Genomic DNA, 24,413 nt, shown 5'->3' on the forward strand with positions numbered 1-24,413 from the left:
CTACTTCGTATTTGGGGGACAGCTCGGCGGAGTTTACGGACGTGCAACAATCTATAAAGAGCACGAGCATAGTTTTTCTAGAGCAGTGAGGGCACCGCGGTTTTTTAACGACTACTCGCCAGCAGTACGACATTGCACAGGTCTTCATCAGACGCCTCATCCGGCACACCAAGGGCATCGTTGATTGCCTCTGGCCGCGATGTATGCTCTCATATTCCCAACCGCAAGGGGAAAGAATGGGTGAATGAAGGGCAGCGTGTTGCGAATCACGTTTTGAGAAGGTGTTGCTTCGAATTAAGCAGGGCGCATGTAAATTTAAGCCGAAACAACTAAGGCCCACAGCCACAGGGCAATGCACATTTTTGAAGGGAGAAAGCAGGAACGCCAAACTATACAAATTTGTTATTAATGGGGGCCAACTTAACGAGGTTTTACTGTAACCATTTTGAATGTGTCAGGCACAGCAACATTCATGGTACTCTGCATACTTTTAGTAACATTTACACCAAATTGTTGACATGTGCAGGCACGCAGCTAGAGTAATAATTTGGTGACAGGATCTTCTAATGGGGCTAATTCGTGCCTATTATTTTATTCCTAACTTTTCAGGCATAAACATCTCAGGATGGATATAGTCAAGAGTCGTTCATGCCTAAAAGTGAATATTCGTTCCAGTAACAGCTGGTAATGTTCAAGGACAAGGCATTGAGACTGATATGTAATAAACAACCTTCTACAACTGCCTATCAAGGAGAAAGATTTCTCATGTCATTAAAGAAGTATACAGAGCTTTGCCAGTTGATTGTTCATCTAAATGTCCTTAATACAAAACAAGAGATGCCTGCTAAACTATGACAAAAAGTGTCCATCATTTGAAGAATAATTTTATTTCTTATCTCAAAGGAGATAGCGAAGTCCACGTTTTTGCGACTACATTATCAGAGCGTGTTGTTGACCTCAAAGCAAAGAGGTAAGGATCCTCCAGCTACTTAAAAGCTGTCAATTACTCTTCCCCAGTGAAAGAAATTTATTGCGGAGAAGCCGTTCACTGCTGCTGAAGGGAGCGTGCACTTTTTGGTGGTGAAAGAGATCAAATTGTGGTATAGCTGATGTCCATGTTATTAAAAAAGATGCAAATTGCGTTTATGTTTGTGTGACACGTCAGCCTCATTTGAGATGCGGTTCACTGCAACGCCTGCACTGGTGCACGGTGCGTTACACCAAAGCGCTTGAATTCTTGCTGCATGAATGGTGCTGTGCACCACGTCCCTTGATTTCTCATGGAAAAGCCTCAGCGCTGTGCAGAGAAGTCGTGCACCTGCTACAGAGGTTGTGCAGCAGGTCGGTGCATCCGCGTGTGCCATGGTTGGGGCGTTGCGAGTTGGCAGACCACCATTTGGGGTGGCCGCGTGAAAATGTTCAACCAACTCGAATATACGCAACCTCAACTTCGTGTTGCCACTGATGCGTTTATTGCAACCGAGATAGTCGTCAGCTTTGAGTTGTACAAGATGACAGATGAGGAGGATTAGCATATGACAATGCCTGCACCTCGCTGGATTGTGAGTACACGGGGGGAGCTGCTGCTACTGCACCTGTGTTACACAGCACCATGGAAATGCGCCTGTGCACCGCACCAGCACCAGAAACATTTCTCTGCACGAGTACCACGCACCACTTCTGAATCGAACGGAGCTGTTGTTAATTTACTTGCCCAGCACTTTTGAATCAGCTGCCTGCCGTGCGGGGTCCGTGGCCGGTCGCAAAATGCACTCAAGTGACTAGTGAAACTACGATGTTAGAGGGAAAGAAGCTCATGTAGTCTGACGTCACTCGCCTTGGGAAATGTCCAGAACATTCGCGAATGTTCTGGACATTTAGAGACCCCTAATATTTATGACACCGTCTCAATGAGCTGTTGCGGCAGCACACTTCTACCTGAACTTGAGATTAAAAGAGGTATTAAAAACGTGTTCCCGCCTAAGGCAAAAATATTGTGCAGCATTTCCTATTCCGTCATGCAGTTTCGGAATCGCACGCTGAAATAGACGGAGTTTTTTTTTGTACGGATGACGTTGTGTCATGTTTAGACACTACGAGTTGCCACCTTTCAGACTTCAATAATTTTAGAACAAAATTAAAATAATTTTCACCTGTTCAGTTAGAAATTCCTTGCGGTTAGCCGAGTATATAAAATGCTGGCTTTCAATTGAGTTAGTCGGCATGGCCTACACGAAAATAGGTTGTCTGTCTCTTTAAAAATAACGTATCCTTAATTGGTTGTCTTAAGCAGTTTTTATCTATGTAATTGACGGCACAACTGCTTTGCTTGTTTTGCAACCATTTTAGCAGAACCTGCACCTACTTGCTGTTTGCACACAGTTTTCCTATTGGAGTTTGTGCTTTTTTGCTGATTTATCATACTTTTGTTGCATCAGATGTCATGGCGCAAGTCCTAAAAAAAGGAACTTCCCTTGCACCTGCCATTCAAACTTGCAGCCACCAGCCCAGCCTGCATTGGAGTCGCATGCCTTAGCCACTGAGCTACAAGCGTGAAGAGCACCCGCAGGCAAAAAATGCAGTATAAAAGGCTGTCGTCCCGCCTTAGAAACCACCAGCAGGCACAAAATGCTGTATAAAAGGCTGTCGTCCCGCCTTAGTCATAGTTAGTCATATAACGGCTGTTGTATGTGTAGTCCAGCGCTCAGTCATAGTTTTTGGAAATTCCAGTTTTGGAAATTCAACTTATTGTTGAAACGCTTTTTTGCAGTAAGCCATAGGCGCGCATATTGTCACGGGCCCTTGCACCTTGGCAAAGGAAAGAACTTCAATGAAGGAGCGAAAGTTATCCACGTCTTCAGTTATGGCCAATCTCTCCTCCAGGGATACGCGCCACTGCCAAGATGGTACATAGCCTTGAAAAAGAGAAACGACGACGCTGAGAGCCTTGCCGGCGTGCGCGCTGTTCCTTGGACATTTGAGCTGCATTAGCTACCGGCTTGTATTTGCCTGTCAATACATTTTATTGCGAACTCTGCCTTCATTGCCACGTCCCAATACTAAAGTGACTAAACAACTCCAACAGCATTATTTATTGCAAGAAAAGAACAGAACTGTGGGGAGGTTAAGCTTCACTGCGCACTCCATCACTGTTTCGCACTTCATATTATTAAGTTTGGGTAGTGAAAGGTTGGTTGATTTTAACTGCTGGCTACAGAAAGTTCATTCGATAAACGTTCATGCAGTGAATTCCTATTTTACACTACTTGTCATTTATCTTGCAAGGTAAAGAAGTTCACCTTTGCTTCAGTCACACAGAGTCTACTTCAGTTCGACGTCAGTAAGCTTTAGCAAGAATATTGGCCAGTTTAATGACCATTTAGACTGAAAAAAAATGGGGGAACAGTTAATGCATACACCATTTATCTTAAACATGGTTATGTGTGCCCGTGCTTCTCACCTGGGTATGCAAGAGTTGTTTACTTGGAGTTCGGCCGTGTTGATCAGAGGTCAGACGTTGCCTGTTCGGTTGTGTGTAAATTTATTTATTGCACCAATGCTGTCGCGGTATCTGCCCCTTTGCAAACCAACTTTATGCCAACATGTGCAGATGGGTGGGGGAGCTATGACTGCGTTTCATGTCTACTAATTTCACATATCGAAACTTTGGTTTCAAATATTTATGAAAATTAGTGCCTGAAAATATGTACTCTGTGCGCAATTCGCAAAAAACGTGAACCGCAAAATAAATGCCTTGGCAGTAGCTGTTACGCTCTTTCCAACCTATGTTGGTTGGTCCGAGTGCCATGCACCAAGTCAGCTCTTTTACGTCACTAGAACGCTGCAGCTTCTGTGTATGATTTGCTGCTAAACAAGAAAAAATGGGGAATTTTTTACTAAGAACTGTGTATAGAGGGTGAGAATGCAGCACAATGTGACGAACCAGAAAATTGTAATTATCCATTGCAACAGAAATGAGATGTGAATGTATGTGGACGTACACTGAACAGAGATAGTGGAATTGTGGTTTGCTAATAAGCTCTGTCAGTTAGTGGTGGGCTATTCTGAAATGTACTGGCCATTTGGGTTTTGCATGCTCACTCAGACCGGGTAATATGCAAGACTGCTTGCTGTCTTTCGCCTCACTAGAACGCTGCTGCTTTTGTGTGTGATTTGCTGCTAAACAAGCAAAAATGGGGAATTTTTTATCTCACTTGTGGACGAGATTGAGAATGGAAGGTGCTAGGTGCCACAGAGGACAGCTGTATCATTGAACATTGTCACGGTAATGAGGTGTTCGCCAAGAAGAATGGATCGTTATCTCTGCTGACCACCAGTGACGAGACAGTGTCACCGTTAAGCCAAGAAAGCAAACCATTAACTCTGCTCATGACCAGAGATGAGAGATGGCCAACTGATGCTCAACTTTCACGGGAACAGTGGCGAGAATGAGTCTACGGTTTGAATTGACAAAGCAAATAGTGTTTATAGAACACTAGAAAAGGCACAGTTCATGTACAGATGCATAAACTCGTGCACGGGCAGCCTAAGAAAATACAAAGACATGCATGGGAACGCTAAAGAATATATTGCAAGCCAGAGGGTTAGCAAGCAGACACTTCAAGGGATATTGAAGGTACCACAGCCTTGCAGTATTCGCCGACGTGGCTGATGAAACACCGCTGCCTCGGAGGCGAGAGTCCCCACGTCCGAAGGGATGCTTTCTTGGCAACTTGGCTTTCCGACAATGAAAATGGTGATTCAACACGCAGGAGCACATGTTGCGGTTCGAGGCGACGCAGGCCATTAGTTGGGTTGCCACCTTTCCCCCAAGTGGGCGGGGGAAGAAGGGGGGAGGAAGAAAACAAAAAAAAATTCCCTTCGGAGGGGGCACGACGGTGTATTTATAGAAGGTTGAATTTGGTTTAAAAAATAGACCCCATGTTTTTTTACGCGCAATATCCCATTTATTCGAGCATTTTCCTTGAAAGAAATAAACAAAACGTTTGTACTAAAAGAGAGAGAGAGAGAAGTAAACTTTATTGATAATGTCCGGCGGAGGTAGCGGGGAGGACCACGCAGGGTCGCCCGCCACCCGACGTAGTTAAGGCGTCTTCGGGGTGTTGCCTCCCCGACTCCCGCTAGGCCGGCCCGCTGTCGACCTGTGGGGTTTATACCCCTGGTCTCCAGCCGGCTCAGCCCCACGCGTTTGTCTGGCAAGAGCCACCTGGAGCCGCTGGACGGCCTGCAATTGTTCTGTCAAGTCCTGCGATAACAGTGCACGAGATATGTCTTCCGGCAGTCGCCCGGGAGAGGCGACCGCTTCTTCCCGATGTAGGTCACAGTCCCAGAGGATGTGGGTCAAAGTTGCTTTAGCCCTTTTGCACACACTGCACACTTCACTTTCGAACACCTCCGGGCACACGTAACGCGCAAGCGCCGGCGTGAGCACGGATCTAGTTTGAAGTTGTCTGTATAACACCGCCTGTTCGCGTGTCAGTCCCGGGTGGGGCGGGGGCATGGTTCGGCGACCGTACCGGTACCAGCCCAGCACCTCCGCATACCCGAGTAGTGGGTCCGTTTCGTCATCGTCATCACTGCACATATCACAGCCTTTACAGTCCGCTCCTTCCGCCGAGGCGAGGGCGGGGGGGGCGGCCGCGCGGTTGGTAAGTACTCGCGCGGCGGCGTCCGCCGTCTCGTTGCGGTTGGGATGGCTGCTGCTGCCGCTGCCTGTAGTTATTGTATGCGCCGGGAACCACCTCAGATGGGTGGCCGGCACCGAGTCGTTCACTGCACTGCAATGTGCCACGCGCACTGCACTGGCACATACTGAGTTGCGGGCGTAGTTCTTGATTGCCGATCGGGAGTCGCTCAGTATCGTCGAGCACCGACGGTCCGTGAGGGCAAGCGCAATGGCCACTTCCTCTGCTTGGCATGCCGAGGGTGCCCGGATGCTGCAGGCACTGTACACTTCACCGGTCGTGGCTTTGACCACCACTGCCACGTAAGTGTCTTTTCTGTCTGCGTACTTGGCCGCGTCCACGAAGAGGGCGCCGGTGTCGTTCGCGTACGTGTCTGTAAGGGCCTTGGCTCTTGCGGCACGTCGCCCCGGGTTGTTCTCGGGATTGACATTCCGTGGGAGCGGTGTTATCTTGAGCCTTTGTAGGGTTTCCGCCGGTAAGACTCCGGCTTCTTGCTGCTGGGGTGGTGTTGTTGCCCCTGCGAAGCTCAGCCGGGTGAGGATGCTCCTGCCCGTTTTGGTCGTCGAGAGGCGTTCTAGTTGCGCGGTTCGTTGAGCTTCTGCAATCTCTTCGAGGGTGTTGTTGACCCCCAGCTCGAGAAGCCTGGCCGTGCTGGTGCAGTTCAGAAGGCCCAGTGCAGCCTTGTGGGTTTTTCGAATTGCTGCGTTGATTTTGTCTCGTTCTTGCACTTTCCAGTAGTGGAACGCACCGATGTACGCCACGTGACTGGTGGCGAAGGACTGGACCAGTCGGAGGAGGCTTGCTTCCTTCATTCCGTGGTGTCTCGTGGCTACCCTCTTTATGAGACGGGTGGCCGTCCCGAGTTTGGTGATGAGTCGGTCTACTGTGGTGCCGTTGCTTCTGTTGGCCTCCAGGAACATGCCGAGGACCCGGAGCGTCTTGACTTTGGGGATGATGGTGCCGTCTTTCGTGTGAAGAGTGATCTTCGCGGAGTCTTCCGTTGCCTGTTTGCGGTACCTTCCCGATGGATGGATGATCAGCAATTCGGATTTTTGCGGCGAACACTTGAGGCCCGTACCATCCAGGTGGTCTTCGATGGCGTTCACTGCTGACTGCAGCGTCTCCTCGATGTGGCCGTCACTGCCCCCGGGGACCCACAGCGTGATGTCGTCCGCGTAGATGGTATAGCGGACTTGTGGGACCTCCGAAAGCAGTCGGTTGGCCACGCCGATCATGACGAGGTTGAAAAGGAGTGGTGATATGACGGAGCCCTGGGGACTAAAAGCGACCGAGCTTTCGGCTATTGCTCTGAATGTGCTGCACTGAAAAGTAACAGCACATACCTCGTCCATAAAAGCTCTCGTTTGCATCTGAATATACCAAACCAATGTCAAAAAGTATGCATTGCATATGGCATAACCTATTTACTATTCATATATACATAGACACGCAATAGTATGCAGTAAACCTACATTGCAGTATAGGAGAAGGTGAGTGCACAGAATTTTCCATTTTGGTAAAATTCTGTACGCTCTCTATCTACAATTAGCTAACTGTAATGTATATTTAGTATTCAATTAGCGGCTCGGGTGAGTTGCTTGTTTTCTCTTGCCATTTTTACAAGTCTTCACACCTGTACACAAAACTATGCCACACTACACAGAGCTCCGCTTTAACCATCAGGACAGTTAGCTAGTTTCTCTCATCCCTCAACAAGTTCTGTGTCATGCTAAAGACGCGTTCTGCAAATGCATTGCTGCAGGGAATTGCGGAAACATGCTTCATTGGGTTCTCTATATAGGGCAGTTAACCCCTTCTTTTCTCTGCTCACGTGTCATTGTGCAGCTTGTCGACACATATTTATTGTCGTAGTTGCTAAATTGACCCTTATAAAATGCAAAAAAATTGTGGCACAATGGCCAAAAAAGCAGCCATGGACGGCCAGTTTTAAGTACGGGCCGACAATCGGCCCTAGGTCCAAAAAATCAGTAGGGCTGGGTAAAAACCCAGCAGGTGGCAACCTTACATGTTAGTGGCAATGCATGAACACATGCGACAGAAGGCAGTATCACAGCATGACATAAAGCAAGACAAAATGGTCCCTGTAGGACTTGCTGTGCATACAATTCTGCTGGCACTCTCAGTGCTGAGAAGAACAACCAAACAAGTGGTCTGCCATAATCGAGCTTTCTTGCTTCCTCCTCTCCAATCTGCCAAACCATCTGCACCTCTCAACACAGTGGAGCTACCTGCCTAGTGTTTGAGAAGAGCACAGAATTCTATCCACGCTGCAAAGTGGTTGTGCTTTTTTGTTACTTTTCTTGCCACATAGATTCTTTTAAAAAGGCTATAAAGGCAAAATACGACTTCATTCAAAAGAACTACTCTTTGGTAACTCACTCAGCTCCATTGCAGCTGGAGAAGGTGTGACATAATAGGGCCGCGCTAAAACATTTTTATGAGGGTGGTATTGACCCTTTAGCATTCACGTGCTGCCATCAGACGTAACAATAGGTCCCACCACAATTGACCAATCATGTTTCTTGTTGGTGGCTTAGATAGGTTCCCGCACCAATTGCACAAAGAAAACTGTGTGATGTCATTGAACAATTGCCGGAAATTGGCTGGGGAGATGCCCCTGGTTCAGGTTTCCCTTAATATTCCCATTATTTTTCTGAGGTTTGCAATAATATTGGTATAAACGTTTTCAGGAAAAAGCGGTCTTTTTAAGAAACCAAACTGGTATTGTGTCCCAATGGCTGCATTAAAAAGAAAGAGAGAGGTTTGGGTGGTTCCACTTGCGGAAAGTCGGTTTTTTTCCTCCTAGTTATTCACGGGCTATTGAATATTAATGGCTGTTATCGTTGAGTTAGTGTTGACGCAGAATGTTTTAGGCCCCCCTCTGTGCATGAGAACAAAATGGCAATAAATCGAGGCACTGTGTACGCATGTTGTTGATAAGCAGTATCATTTGACAATCCCAGGTTTTAACAAATACCTTGAAAAAGAAATTCTAATAGGTGGCTTTAATTTAACCTGGTATGAAATCAGCTGCTTGATATTTTGAATTTTCGCTGATCCACATCATCATCGTCAGTCTATTTACTTAGTCCACTGCAGGACGAAGGCCTCTCCCATTGACCTCCACGAATTGCTGCGATGCGCTACCAGAGTTCATTCTTTGCCCCCTATCTTTTCCTAATTCATCCCGCATCGAGTTAATGGTCTTCCTCCACTTCTAAGGCAACCCAGCAGAGTGGCTGTGGCAGAAAACTTTGGTGACCTTTTGCTGAATGCGCAGAAGGGGTAGTCTACCAAATTTCCTTAACGTGCAAAAAAGTGTGCGTTGGCCAAACTGAGAGATGCGTCCACAATAGTCTGAGGGAGCACAGGAAGAATGTAAAAATGCGTGGGAGGGGAAAGATGCAGAGGGCGTCCTGGCAAGCCATTGTTGGAATTGCAAGGACTGTTTTCCAGTATTAAAACACGCTTCCATCATTAGAAAGTGCAAATCACGGCTCTCACGTGAAATTGTAGTATCAGAACGAATTTTAATGCTTGTTGAGGCATGCCTCAGCATGGCCTGTATCACCTTGTCTGAGAAAGAACTTTAGGTTTTTCTATGCATGTGCAGTTAAACCTTAGGTTAGATGGCTCTATATATTGTCTCTCATTCAAAATACATCCAGTGGATAGTTGAGCGCAGCCCTTGTCGTGTATCTTTCTCGGTCTTTGTCTTTTTTTCACGGTTTTGCCTAGATTATGTACGAACACGGCCAGTTTTCCATGGTAGACACAGGTTGTCATTTTATCGCTTGAAGAATCTAAGTCCACATTTTGTGGGTAATTGGAACTGTGATGTCTTCCTTCCAAGCTGATTCGCTGATTCAAGATGCTCATTTTTTGCCCATAAGCATTACTCCAATCGTCTCTCATTCCACAGCTCATGAAGTTGACCCAAGTTTTCCTTCTAGTTGCTAGGAAGGCACCAAGTTTCTGCCCCCTATGTGATCACCGGCTATACACATTGGTTGTATTGCCTGTGAATACATGAATTGTCGGCAATACACATTGGTTGGAGAATAATGGGCACATACTAAAGCCCCCTCAGGCTATCACGGTATGTGCCTATCACAGTTGTTTATCACAAATAATATGAGCACTGCATATTCTTATGCTCTTCGCTGGATCCCATTCAGTTCTATTGGCACATGTTACAAAAAGAACAATTGACACCAGTTTGGTGTTCCGTGCTCAGACGTACAACAAAATGTAAACAAACGCTTCTGTCACACGACGCACACTGTGTATCAATCGTGTTTGATGGTGATGATGGGAGAAACACGCTAAAAATCGAAAAAAGTTTAGAGGAGGCTAGAGTAAGTGTTTGTACAGTTCGCAACGTAACACTTGTGCGCACGACGAAGTCACCATCTTAGCATTTCTTATAAGCGCTGTCTGTTTGGCTGCCCACCGCGTAGCTTGTAAAGCACCCACGAGATGGCGCTAATATTACGTTGCACTCTCCCTATAGGTGCTGGCAGCAACTTCAAGTGCATCTGTGGTGCCTGCAGTGTGCAGTTCATGCGGACCACTTTGATTGCACACTTAATTCCAATCAGGGAAATGGGGCAGCAGTAACCTTTGGAGGAACACACACCTCTTGTCATGGGCATGTTGCTGGTGTAAGGAACTATCTTTTTTGTTTACCTGACGTAGGCCTCTAAGCTTGAATGAGAGTGTGGCACAAGTATTTCCATCTTCCGAATAGAAGGGCGGCAGTAATACACACTGTTCAAATGGAGGCATACGGGCCGTTGTATCAAGGGAGAAGTCACACCAAAGCCCTGTTTCTCAACACCAAGATGGTTCACTACATGAGGGTGCCCACGTGCTTTCCTGCACTTATGCGTGCAGGAAAGCTTGGCACGCAATATTGCAATAGTATCTGTTTGTGGAGAAGGGGAAGTGACCAATGGCTCAAGGCAAGTTAGAGACAATGGCTGAAGGAAATGAAGAGATAAAGAGACATTCGTTGTTTTAAGAAGAGAAAAAAGTTCAGTATGAGTCGCCTCCAGTAGAGGCAGCGTGGGGGATTGGTAGTCAAGCCCCCTCGAATGACACCCTTGAGCAGTGCTTGTCTCCCCCCCCCCCTTATTTCACTGCAGGTTCTCTTAGGGAAGCATATCCTAGAGCGCCCAGCCCACTCAGTGCTTTGGGAAGCGCTGCAGCCCTGGACGGTGTTGCCACATGCCTGCAGCCACTGCAGCAGCTTCGTGGTGGCCTGCATCTTGAGGCAGTGGATGCAACAGAGAGTCTGCTGTTCTTCAAGGCAGTGGAACACTGGGTCGACCCCAGTGAAGAGGCACGTTGGGGGAAGGGGTTCGAAAAACGCCTCTTCTTTGTGATGTTCAGAAGGGGTGTGAGTGGAACGTGTCAGCTGGTGTACGTTAGAACTTCGTTATAAGAGGCACAGATGTGAGAGTGAGTCGGGTATAAGAGACACTATTTACCCACATGGTTGGCCACGCTGTCTTTCCCATTCATTTGACCTCTTTTATACCAGACGTCGGATGTAGCAGATAGTCAGTTGTAGCCGACAAGTTATCTTTGAAATTAAATCAACAACTTCACTTGTAACAGACATTTTAACTTTCGATGTGGTGCCACCAGTCGCGAACATCAGTTTGGGCGAAGCCGGAGTACATCTCCAAGAAAGCACGTGCGGGGCAAGCAGATTGAAACTGTTGAAGTCCTCCCATTCGGCCCAGAAGAAGCACTTCTTTTGTTGATTCAGGCTACGCGGAGCAAAAACATCCCGCTCAGCAAACCTTTAATTCAAGGATGAGCAAGGCAGCTTGCATTTCCTCTTGATAACAAATATGAGGCCAGTCAAGGGTGGTTTGACAGGGTTAAGTGTCGTCATGGCCTCAGTTATAAAGCTGTTTGTGGAAAGAGCAATGCTGCAGACAGAAGCGCCACAAGGCAATGGCAAAACGAGGCGTTGCCAATGGCCTTAAGAGGATGGGATGCTTGTGACATTTTCTACTTTAACAAGTTTGGGATATATTTCAAGATGCTCCATTGAGAACCCACCCTACCTAAAGAACTGCTTCATTGGAGTAGAGTACTCCACAAACAAATCCGTGTGGATGACAGCCGATATTTGTGACAAATGGCTGGCAAATTTTGACCAAAGGTTGGCCAAAAAACAGGAACATTTTATTGTTTCTGGACGGCTGTTCAGCCCACATGAAAGCGCCGCCATTGAAAGCTGTTCAGATAAGCTTTTTTTCCACCACACTGCACCTCATTGCTACAGCCTCTGGATCAAGGTGTCATACAAGCTGTTAAAGCCAAGTACTGGGGACGGCTTGTTGAACGGCTTCTGTTCGATGTTCAGCAGAAGACGGAAACGATGGTCAGTGCAAGGACAGCAGTCGAAATGCTGACTGGCTCCTAGAGCAACATTTTGAGCAGCACAGTGAGAGGGTTCCTCAGAAAAGCGGGTTTTATCCTGCAGCAGGAAAACATGGATGACGACAATGGAGATGGAGAAGACTTTGGGCACAAAAAGCCAGAACACTTCGGAAGCCTTCCCAGGGCTTCGTTGAAACAGATGACAATCTTCCTGTGGTGGAAGACCTATCTGACGAGAGCATTGTCAGAATGGTGCGTGAGCAAGACAATGAGGAAGACAGTGCCACTGAGGGGTCCGACAGCGATTAGTCCACACCCTTGACTTCTGGTGAGGTGATGTCGGTACTCCAGCAAGCTCGCCAGCATATATAGCTTTTGCCCAGTGGCCATGAAGTTCTGGGCGTTGTCACCTGGTAGAAGCTGTTTTCAAAAACAACGTGAATGTAGCCTTCAAGCAAAGAAAGATTGCTTACTATTTCTCAAGTTGTGGTGGCAAAACGTGAGCATGGTGGAAACGTGATGGAAAACATGAGCAAATTATGTGGAAACGTGTGATGGAAAACGTAAATAATCTACCTTTTGCAACACGGTATAGCATTTTTTTGTATTTATATTAGTTTTAGGATGCCCACAATTAGGTAGGGGTTTACTATTCAGTCAAAACATATTGGCCTGTTCATAAGAGACTTTTCATATAAGAGACAGAAACTGCTTCGCGGTATAATGAGGTTCAACTATACTACTGTTTGGAACTTAACCTTAACACTGTTTTCTTAGATGGTCACGGGTGGTATGTGAAAAGAAATAGAGAACACGTGCAAAGCTTTGAAGCCTACTGACATGGGGCTATCCGGAAGCAAAAATTGTGCCAGCATGTTCTTCACGTCACCTGGTGCCTTGTTGCCAAAGTGTCCCACTGCTAAGACCCTAGTGGTCATTCAGCTGCATGAGCATTGGTGCACACGAGGAGAGCATGCAGGGAGCAGGATGTACTATCGGCGTCAAATGAAACGCGAACATGAAAATATGAACCAGAATGTGCAAAATTAAAAAAAATACTGTTCGTAGAGTTCATATAATGGCACGGTATTGGTATATCTGGAAATCCACATTTCCGAATTTTGTTTTTGTAACTAAGCCACTCGTAATTTTGGCATGCATGGAAAGAAATCGCGCGATTTGTATGTTCAGGTTCATATTTTCGTGTACGCGTTTCATTTGACGCCGATAGTACATCCATAGAAAGGGACCGTACAGATGATGATGATGATGGTTGAAGTTTAATGGCGCAAGGCCGACATGTGCAAAGAGCGCCAAATACAAAGTTATTTGATGAGGAGGGAAAACACAAAATCAGTTAATGACTATGAGCACGGCTGGTGTATAGGGCCAGGGTGAAGAACATGAGTGGTTAAAAGATAAATAGGGTGGCTGGTGTATAGGACCAGGGGTAAAATTATGGGTGGTATGAGATGAGTTGTAAGAAATGAACTTCAGATAGGAACTTAAAGGTGCGCTGAACAGAGAACATGGCATCATCTCCTAAGAAGTATCACGGGTGTGGTGGAATATGTCGTGTGTGTAGTTGCGGGAAGTGTTTGCGTCGTGTAATGTCGAGTGCCTTACATTGTATGAGGATGCGGATCACGGATAGGGCCTCTCCACACCTGTTGCACAGAGGTCTTGGAGATCCAGTGAGCAGGTGCGAGTGCGTTGCATGTGTGTGCCCTATCCGTAATCTAGCCAAGGCGACTTCAGTGTATCTATTACGTGTGTCGGTGGTGTATTCTCCTAAGAGTGGTTTTATTACGTGTAACTTGTCTGTTGTTCGCTCCAGTGTGTTTGCCATGTTTTTCGAAGTTGTTGTCTGATGTGTGGTTTCACGTCGGTGTAGGCTAATATGGTTATGTCTACTGTATTCAAGAGTGTAGCAGCAGCAATTCGATCCGCTGCTTCATTCCCGGCTATACCACAGTGGCCAGGGACCCAGCAAAGGATGAGTTTAAATTTGTGGACATACACAGACATAATACCTTCGATGATAAGCTTTACAACGTGGTTTTTTGAAGACTTTGTTGAGGACAATGCCCGAACAACACTAAGGAAATCTGTATAGATAATGGATTGTGGGATGTGGATTTGAAGTATATGATTAACAACAAGAAGTACACCATAAGCCTCTGCCGTAAAGATACTTTTATTACTGTTAAGAGTTTTAGTGACATTAAGACCGGGCCCATGCGCCGCGCAGGACACAGAGGTGGCAGTTCTAGAAGCGTCCGTATAAAATTCAGAACATTGGTACTTCTGCTGAAAATACAAGAAATGTTGCAGAATTGCACATGTGGGAGCTCGGTTTTTATCTACATGTGTGAAAGATGTGTCGCATGATACAGGGCGGAGATGCCATGGTGCTATAAAATCTGTTAGTGAACTTTGGATTGTATCTAAAAAGGAGACAGCAAGCTCTGACACTTCCTCTCTAACTCTGTAAGAGAAGGGCGCAGAGAACGATGGTCGATTTCAAAGGAGTTCAGTCATGGATGTATCATGAAAAACAGATTTAAAAGGATGGTGTGGCATGGATGAAATTTTAAAGGCATAAAGGAGATCTGTGTATGCTCGCTGACGTTGTAGGTTCCATTTGTTGCACTCCACATAGAGGCTTTCGACCGGGCTAGTGCGGAAGGCGCCACACGCCAGACGGAGCCCGAGATGGAGCACTGGGTCCAGCATTTTGAGGGATGTTTTACTTTCCAGGTGGGAAAAGCGCTACAGTAACAAGGACAAGAGAGTACAGGGGACAAAGCGCTACTAGCAACTGAAGATTTTATTACTGCAAAACATACATATATACAAAGAATAAACGCCACAGTCATCACTTCAAATTTCCCAATCTACCATCTGAAAAGATCAAGGCGCACCGACAACCAAACATTTTATAGATATTCACACCGCACGTGTGCTGACACGAAAGGCGCCACACACTTAATCAACCCTGATTTAAAAAGGCATACTCAGTGTCAGACAGCAGGACCGATGGTTGGCTGACACATTCATTCCCTTCTTTCTTTATACGGAAAGCTTCTATTATTTCTCTTGTCAGTCGTTTTTTGTGTTTATCAACAACTATCGTATCTGGCAGTTTTGGGTGGCATTTGCAGTCTTTGCAATGAACGGCTAAATGTGAATACGGTGACCCTTTTAACGAGCTCTGATGTTCGCGAAGGCGTACGTTCAGGCATCGGCCGGTCTGCCCTACGTATTTCTTTCCACACGTTAATGGAATACTGTATACTACGTCTTTTTTGCACTCTAAAAACTTTGTGCCGTGTTTCCTACCACATCCCTTCTTCCTTGTTGGTTTCTTTTCTGCCACCCTTTGCACCGCTGGGCAAATTTTCGCCAATTTGTTTTTAGCTGAAAACACCACGCGCACCCCATATCTCGACGCTATCTTCTTTAGGCGATGAGACGTGCCATGAAGGTACGGAATCACCGCTATCTTCTCTTTGCTGGAATCTGCTTCTTTTGCCCTGCTCTGATCGGTGCTCCCTGGCCTTTTAACCTCTCGGCGATTTCTCTCGCACGCCAACAGAACAGACTCATCTGGAAACCCGGCCGCTCTTAACCGGTCTACCTGAGCGGCGACACTTTGTTCCACCAAATGTTCGCAGGATTTTGTTAACGCAGATCTGATGCAGGAAATGGCGACGCCATTTTTTACTAGCTTTGAATGGGCCGATTCGTAGCTTATCAAACTCTTGGTGGACCTAGGGTGGTACATCCAGCAAGTGTGGGTGGGGCGAAACCTAATCAAGATGTCTAAAAATTGAAGCTCGCGTTGCTTTGTTACCTCGAACGTGTACTCAAGGCCAAGCCCTTTTTTCTTGAAAATCTTCATGACATCTATGAGCGTATTTGTAACCGCGGTGTTTCTGAGCAAAACAAGATAATCGTCAACAAACCTAAACAACTTCAGATTCATGCCCTCCAGTTCAGTTTCAATTGTTCTGTCAACTTTGCTTAGAAAAATATTGCAAAGGACTGGGGCAACACGAGAACCAATGCAAATGCCTGCTTTCTGTACGTATATTTTCCCTCCCCACGCGACCAGTGTCGATGTTAGGTATAGCGCAAGCAACTCTAGGAAACCTTCGACAGAAATCCCACAAGCATTACGGAACGCAACTTCGTCATTATCATTGATGATGCACTCTTTCACACTTTGTAGCAAAGGTGCATGCGGAATGGAATAATACAGGTCAACAACATCTACACTGATGTTTTACTTGCTGACCCATAAACAACGCTACCATACTCCAATCGTGAACCTATCAAGCTGGTAAAAACACGTAAGAGAAGTTGTTCGTCAGCATCAAAACAGATGTGCGACAGAACCTTCAGTATATTCATTGCTTTTAAGCATTTATGTTTTAGTTGTTTTATGTCTGGGATGAATGTCAGCTTTTCGTCAAAGATAATACCTAAGAACTTGTGTTCCTTTTTTACAGGAATAGAGACACCTTGGAGTTGAATGTCTGGATCCGGCCGAATGCCACGCCTCTTGGAAAACAAAACACAAGTGCACTTCCCTGGATTAAATTTAAAACCGTTGCTATCTGCCCAGCCGGCAAGCTTTTTCACACCAAGCTGGACTTGCCGCTCGCAGACAGACAAGTTACAAGACTTAAAGATAATTGTACGTCGTCTACGTAAATTGAACATGAAATTGACGGTGGCAATGCCTTCCGAAGAGAATTCATTTTCACAATAAACAAAGTGCAACTTAAAACTCCACCTTGCGGCACAGCGTTTTCCTGCACATGAACCCTAGAAAGTGCAGTTCCAACTCGCACGCGAAGGGTTCTTTGAGAAAAGTAGCTGGCAAGTGTGTTCATCATGTTACCATACATGCCGAAGGACATCAGGTCGCTTAGGATGCCATACCGCCACGCGGTATCGTATGCTTTTTCCAGATCAAAGAATACCGTCATACAATAGTGTTTGTGGAGGAAAGCATCCTTTATATAGGTCTTAAGCGCGACGAGTTGGTCGTTGGTGGACCGCCCCGCCCTGAAGCCTGCCTGGCAGCTCTCGAGAAGACCATTGTACTCAAGAAAGTACACGAGTCTCCTGTTTATCATCATCTCGAGGAGCTTGCACAGGCAGCTTGTCAGGGCGATGGGCCGATAGCTAGCGGGAGAGGAAGGGTCCTTTTCTTCCTTCAGGAAAGCCACCACTATGGCCTCCCTCCAAGAGCGAGGAATGTGCCCCGAAAGCCATATGTTGTTGTATAAATGTAGGAGTGTTTCAAGATTGTCTGGGTGTAGGTGTTGTATCATGGTGTATGTGATTTTGTCTGCACCTGGAGCTGAAGGCTTACATGTGCTCAAAGCAACCTTCAGCTCATGAATTGAAAAAGGAGAATTGTAAGAAGTGTGCGACTTGTTGTTATCACGCAGGGACTTCTCTTTCTACAGATGTTTTTTGTTTCATGAAAGTGTTTGTGTAGTGTGCTGAACTGGACACGTGTTCGAAGTGTTGTGCAAGTGTGTTAGCCTGGTCTTCCAGTGTGTCCCCTGTTGTACTAACGAGGGGCAGGCGGTGTGTCTGTTGTCCTTATAGTTTTCGTATTCGTGTCCAGACTTTGTGTGTGTCAGTGTATGGGTTGATGGAAGTGAGGAAGGTGCGCCAACTCTCTTTTCGCCTCACGACGCACTCGCTTCCCAAAAGCCTTTGCCCTTTTAAAAGAAATGAGGTTATCTGACGTGGGGTACCGACGAATGACACCCCACGCCTTGTTCTGGGCCTCTCGCGCCCGCCTGCAGTCCTCGTTCCACCAGGGCCTCCTTGGGATGCAGGACCCACTGGAGGCCTGGGGAATGGACTTTTCGGCGGCGTTCAGGATGTGCGCCATGATGAGTTGGGCGGCTTCCTCTACGTGTAGGTGTTTTATGGATGTGTGGTGTAGTTGAGGTGTTTGTGTGAATGTGTCCCAGTTTGCTTTTGATTCATTAAACCTTTTATGGCAAGATGGACTGCTCGGGCCTATACCTATATACGTTAATGAAGTGGGGAAATGGTCACTACCATATGGGTCTGTGCCCACACCCCACTCAAGACATGGAAAGGGAACTGCAGAACCAATAGCCAAGTCAAGATGCGAGTATGTATTGTGGCCTAAGTTATGGTATGTAGGCTGTTTTTTGTTGAAAAGGAGGAGGAGCAGGAGATAGCCTTTATTTCACCAGGAAGACGCTAGGTCAAGTGGGGGAAGTGGGACTAGAGGGTGGGATATTCGTAGCTTGGGACATCTTGAAAATAAACCGTTCAAGTTGAAGCTGGTTGGCTCCTTACGAAGGCGGAAGAGGCCACGTGGGGTGAGGAGAGTAGGCTCACGGCTCTAAACTGCTCGCGCGAGACCGCTTTCTAGAGTGTAGTGCGCAATTAAAGTCAGCGTGGAGGGTTTCAGTGTTCGAGGGTCGATGTATGAGGAGGAGGCATTTGGAGGAGGCTTGAAGTTTCTGTAACGCGTATATTTCGGACAGTGCCAAATTAGGTGCTGGAGATTGGCGGGTGTGAGGGAGGCGCAGAAGGGACATCGTGGCGGCAGGGATGGGGTGTACCATTTACGGAATGTCCCTGGGGTTAAGCTAGCATTTGCAAAATATTTGTTCATAAAAATTTCGGCTGATCTTGGGAGCGGGGGTAGAGCAGATAAAAAGCCGGTTGGAGTGAAGGTCTTGAGGCGGTCTGGCAGGCTCCGGATTATTTCAGAAACTTCTCTATCAGGCGACCTCGGGTATCCGTTCTGGAGGAGCCCCAAAGAGAGTTGTGCGCATTAAGGTCGCCTGTTAGTATGTATGGTACGGGCAGCTGGTCAACCAGTGCCTCGAAATCAGAGCTCAGAAATGCGAAATCTGGAGGGATGTAAATGGAGCATACCGTTATCAACCTAATAAATATTATTGTACGGATCGCTACAGCCTCGAGTGAAGTGTTTAAAGGGAGAGTGTGGCATGCTAATGATTTCCGGGCGATAATGGCCACACCTCCTGAAGAGTGGGTGCAGCCAACCCTGTCCTTTCTGAATACCATGTACCTATTTAAGAAATTTGTTTGTTTAGAATTCAGGTGGGTTTCCTGGAGACACATGATACTTGGCTGACTGGCATGCAGAATCTCATATACATCGTCAATAGTTTTAACGAGGCACCTCTGCAGTTTCATTGGATGATGTTTTCTGTTCCCATTATATAAATTTAAGAATGACTAGAGTGTGTGTGTATTCGTGTGTGTTCATGTGTCGTCTTTCGGGGCTGTTACTCTTGGATTGGGCTTTTTAGGCCTTTCTACTGGTTTGGCCGTCGGAGGCCGCTCCTTGCGCTGCGTTGCAGGCAGGAACGGCCGGACATATATATCGTCGTCGGATGTCCGAGGGGTGCCCGACGGACCGGGCTCCCCGGATTTGGCCCCCCTTCGGGAGCCCTTCGTTTGAGCCGCCACCGCCGCGGGCGTCGGGGACGCCAAAAATGGCACGGGCGGTGCGGTGACGGTGGGAGCCGATGCGGGGCCCGTGGTGTCCATCACCTCGGTACCTTCCAACGCACTGGAGGACGCGGAGGCGGAGGCGGGAGCGCCACCGGTGCTAACAGAAGTGTTTTGCACCACAACCGCTGCTGCCTCAGCAAGCGGCGTGGTGCCGGGTTGGGCTGCGTGAGGCAACCCAGCGGGGTGCGGGGGCGGGACCAGGTCAGTCTCGCTGAACTGGGTCCCTGTGGACACCAGACGCCGCTCCGCCCCCCGGCGAGCCGCGTCAGCGTACCTCCCGAGGGGGAAAGAGGCGAACCTCTTTCGCGCCACCGGGAAGGTGATGTTCTCGGTTACCTTTATGTTGATTATCTTTTTTTCAAGTTGGAACTTTTCCCACTTGGGGGGAGTACGCTGCATGCGGCCCGCCGCAGTTCACACAAGACAGGGTATCGGATGGACAATTCTCGCTTGGATGATCATGCGCCGCGCATTTCTCACACGTCGTTCGGCCACGGCAAGAGTTTGTGCCATGCCCGAACCGCTGGCACTTAAAACAGCGCCGCGGGTTTGGGATGTACGGACGGATGGAGCAACAGATAAAACCTGCATGTATGTGTTGTGGAAGAACTGCGCGGTCAAAAGCCAAGATAATGTGCTTGGTGGGAATCTCCCTGTGGTGTCTGCGGATAGTGATGCGTCTCACGGCAGTGACGCCCTGATCCTTCAAGCCGGCAAGGAGATCCGCATCCGTTTCGTTCAGGAGATTTGTTTCGGATATCACACCCTGCGAGCTGTTGAGGCTCCGATGGGGTGTGACCCTGATGTCGAGATCAGCCAGTCTAGTCTGAGCTTGAAGCTTTGCAGACTGCTGCTTGTCATTTATTTCGATGAGGAGTTCACGAGACCTTTGTTTTTTGCACTTATACGATTTTCCTATTATGGCTTCAAGATACTTGGCGATCAAGAAGACTGACTGAAATGCTAGAGGGTGGGTTGGATTGAGGGACTCCATGACAAGAAATCGAGAGTAATGATCTGGTTCAGGAAATGTCAAAGATGGCAATGGGGGAAACGATACTTCGGTGCGGCCCCTTTTAGGGGGCCGATCACGGTTGGGGGGGGGGGGGGGGTTTGAGAATACCATACGGCATAGTATAAAAGCAGGAAGACGGAGGTACTTTCTCCTTTGACCTTACCATGGTAGTCAAAGAGGTCCCGGAGCTTCCTGCCTGGTAGACAGGCAGGCAGCCCAACGGCCGGAGCTTGACCAAGGCTCCCACGGCCAGTGTTTACGGATTCTACCCTTCACCTTTAAACACATTGCCACGGTTGGACACTGCTTATGTATGGGAGCTCGGGGTCCGCGGTGTCGCTGCTCACCGTCACCATGATTACTCAAGGTGCCCCGTGCGGGGGATCGTACAGATGACAGTTAAGTATGTGTTTTCTTTGTATATCTAGTGAAGCGCTTCTTTGTTAGGTATTCACTTCAACTGTAATATCACCATTCAAAAACTTGAAGGGTTCATTGGATTTTCCTACAGAGACATGGGCAAACTTGCTGATCTCTTAGCTGATCATCGTAGGCATAATTGTGATCACCATGACACCTGTCGAGATGGCATCACTGGCGTTGGGGGGTGCAGAAAACTTAAGTTCAGGCCCTGATTTTAAGTGAGGTTCTGTATTCTGTGCGGTAAGGCTCACCGTGCTTTGGTTGAGGGGAGAAACTTAACCAGAGGTTATTTTTCAAGGGATGCCTGACATATCCCTACCAAAAATTCTAATAGAAATTGTATCTGTCTTATACCTATCTGTATCAAGTGTATAAGAGACGTATTAGTCTTATACAAACCTGTATGAGCTCTACCAGTTTTTCTGTTAGAATGTGTTAGACTAATACAGATTATAATGATGATGGTTGCATTTTAATGGCGCAAGGCCAACTGGGGCAAAGAGCGCCAAAAAAAAAGATGGTTAGCTACCACAGATTAAAGTCAATACTAGAAGTGAATAGCACGAGAAGTAAAAACAAATAAAGACAATGAGGATGGCTGGTATAGAGGGCCAGGTTGTGATTTTGCATGATACGATATGAGATTCAGAAATTTACCTTCTGATAGATAATTAAAAACACGTTTGATAGTAAACATTGGTTCATCGCCTAAGAAGTGCGTGGGTGGAGTGGGATTTGTTGTCTGTAGATTTCTGGAAAGTGTTTGCGTCGTGTGGTGTGAAGTGCCTTGCATGTGATTAGTATGTGCACTACGGATAGGGCCTCTCCGCACCTGCTGCACTGGGGTCTAGAAGATCCCGTCAGCACATACGAGTGCGTTGCATGGGTGTGCCCTATCCGCAGCCTAGCCAAGGCGACTTCTGTGTGTCTGTTGCGTGTGTGAGTGGTGTATGGTCCCAAGCGTGGTTTTATAACGTGTAACTTGTTATCTGTCTGTTCACTCCAGTGTGTTTGCCATGTTCTACGCAAGTGTTGTCTTATGTGTGGCTTGAGGTCTGTATATGGTACGGTTGTTATGTCTACAGTGTTCCTGAGTGCAGCAGCAGCTGCCCTCTCGTCTGCCAACTCATTTCCAGCAATCCCAGCGTGTCCTGGGACCCAGCAGAGGAGCAGCTGATCCTTCTGCGCATACACAGACATGATAGTGTTAAATACAAGATTAACTATGTGGTTTTTGGGGGGTGTATGCGATGACAGTGCGCGAACAACACTCAAGGAATCTGTGTAGATGATAGACTTCGGAATTTGATTTTCAAGTATGTGTCGTAAAATCAATAAAATTCCATATACTTCTGCTGAGAAAATAGTTGTGTGGCCGCTCATGGTTCTGGCTGCACTGAAATTCGGACCATGAGCAGCGCAGGAGACCATAGTGGAGGTTTTAGACGCGTCACTGTAAAATTCTGCAAGTGGGTATTTAAACTGCAGAGACAGAAAGTGCTGCAGTATTGCAGCTCGCGGTACCCGATTTTTGTCAAGTTTCATAAAATAAAGGTCGGAGGACACAGGACGAACTTTCCAAGGAGATCAAATGTCTGAAAAGGATGATCTGTACACGTCTAAAAACGAAGCGCTCAGATCCGAGGCTCGCTCTCTCACTCGAAGTGAAAAGGGCAGAGGAACGGATGGGCGATTTACAATAAGCACAGATGTGGCTGTGTCGTTAAAGACAGGATAAAAAGGATGGTTATTCAGCGATGAAATTTTAAAAGCATAAAGTAAGTCCATGTACGCCCGTTGGTTCTCAAGGCTCCACTTATTACACTCGGCATACAGACTCTGAACAGGGCTAGTGCGAAAAGCACCCGACGCAATCCGTAGCCCCAAGTGTAGCACTGGGTCAAGCATTCGGAACGCTGTTTTAGTCGCCGACCCATATACTACACTGCCATAGTCTAAACGAGACCCAACCAAAGCAGTATAAAGCCGTAGTAGGAGTTCTTTGTCAGAACCATACGATTGATGGGAGAGAACCTTAAGTATATTCATTGTTTTCAGACATTTATGTTTAAGTTCCTTGATGTGTGGAATGAATGTGAGTTTCTGGTCAAACAGAACACCTAAGAACTTGTGCTCCTTGTTCACAGGAAGCGGCACGCCATTGAGAGTAATGTCTGGGTCCGGATGAACCCCGCGCTTCCTGGAGAACACAACGCAGGAGCTTTTTGCAGGATTCAATTTAAACCCATTCCTGTCTGCCCAGCCGGCAAGCTTCTTGACACCGAGCTGGACTTGACGTTCGCATATTGACATATTACATGATTTAAAAGATATTTGCACGTCGTCTACATACATGGAATAAGAGATTGTTGGTGGCAGTGCCTTTCCAAGAGAGTTCATCTTTACTATGAAGAGAGTGCAACTCAACACGCCACCTTGCGGCACGCCGTCTTCTTGGACGTGAACCTTTGAGAGTGCACAATCAACTCTTACTCTGAACGTTCTCTCCGACAAATAACTTACAAGGGTGTTCAACATATTACCCGAAAGACCGAATGACCTGAGGTCACTAAGGATCCCATAACGCCAAGCGGTGTCGTAGGCCTTCTCGAGATCGAAAAAGACAGTTACGCAATACTGCTTACGCACGAAGGCATCCTTGATGTATGAATCAAGTGCAACCAGTTGATCGTTTGTCGATCGCCCCACCCTAAAGCCTGCCTGGCAGCTCTCGGGAAGACCATTGTACTCGAGGAAGTACACGAGCCTGCGATTGATTATCTTCTCGAAGAGCTTGCACAGGCAGCTCGTCAGGGCTATTGGACGGTAACTTGAGGGGGACGACGGGTCCTTTCCCTCCTTCAAGAAAGCCACTACAATGGCCTCCCTCCAAGAGTGTGGAATGTGCCCCGAAAGCCATATTTTATTATATAGATGTAGAAGTGCTTCAAGTGTGTCTGCGTGTAGGTGTTGTATCATTGTGTATGTAATGTTGTCTGGGCCTGGAGCTGAGGGTTTAGACGTGCTCAGAGCAGCCCTCAGCTCATGTAGTGAAAACAGGCAGTTGTAAGAAGTCTGTGATTTGTTGTTGTCGTGTAGGGACTTCTTTTCACAAGAGGCTTTATGTTTCAGGAAAGTGTTCGTGTAGTGTGCTGAACTGAACACGTGTTGGAAGTGTTGTGCGAGTGTGTCAGCCTGGTCTTCCAGAGTGTCCCCTGCAGTACTGACCAGGGGCAGGGTGTGTGTCTGTTGTCCTTTGAGTTTGCGTATACGTGTCCATGCTTTCCGTGTGTCTG

Source organism: Haemaphysalis longicornis, unplaced genomic scaffold (genome assembly GCF_048455015.1).
Source record: "Haemaphysalis longicornis isolate Haplotype H1 unplaced genomic scaffold, Haemaphysalis longicornis Haplotype H1 scaffold_1, whole genome shotgun sequence".
NCBI lineage: Eukaryota > Metazoa > Arthropoda > Arachnida > Ixodida > Ixodidae > Haemaphysalis > Haemaphysalis longicornis.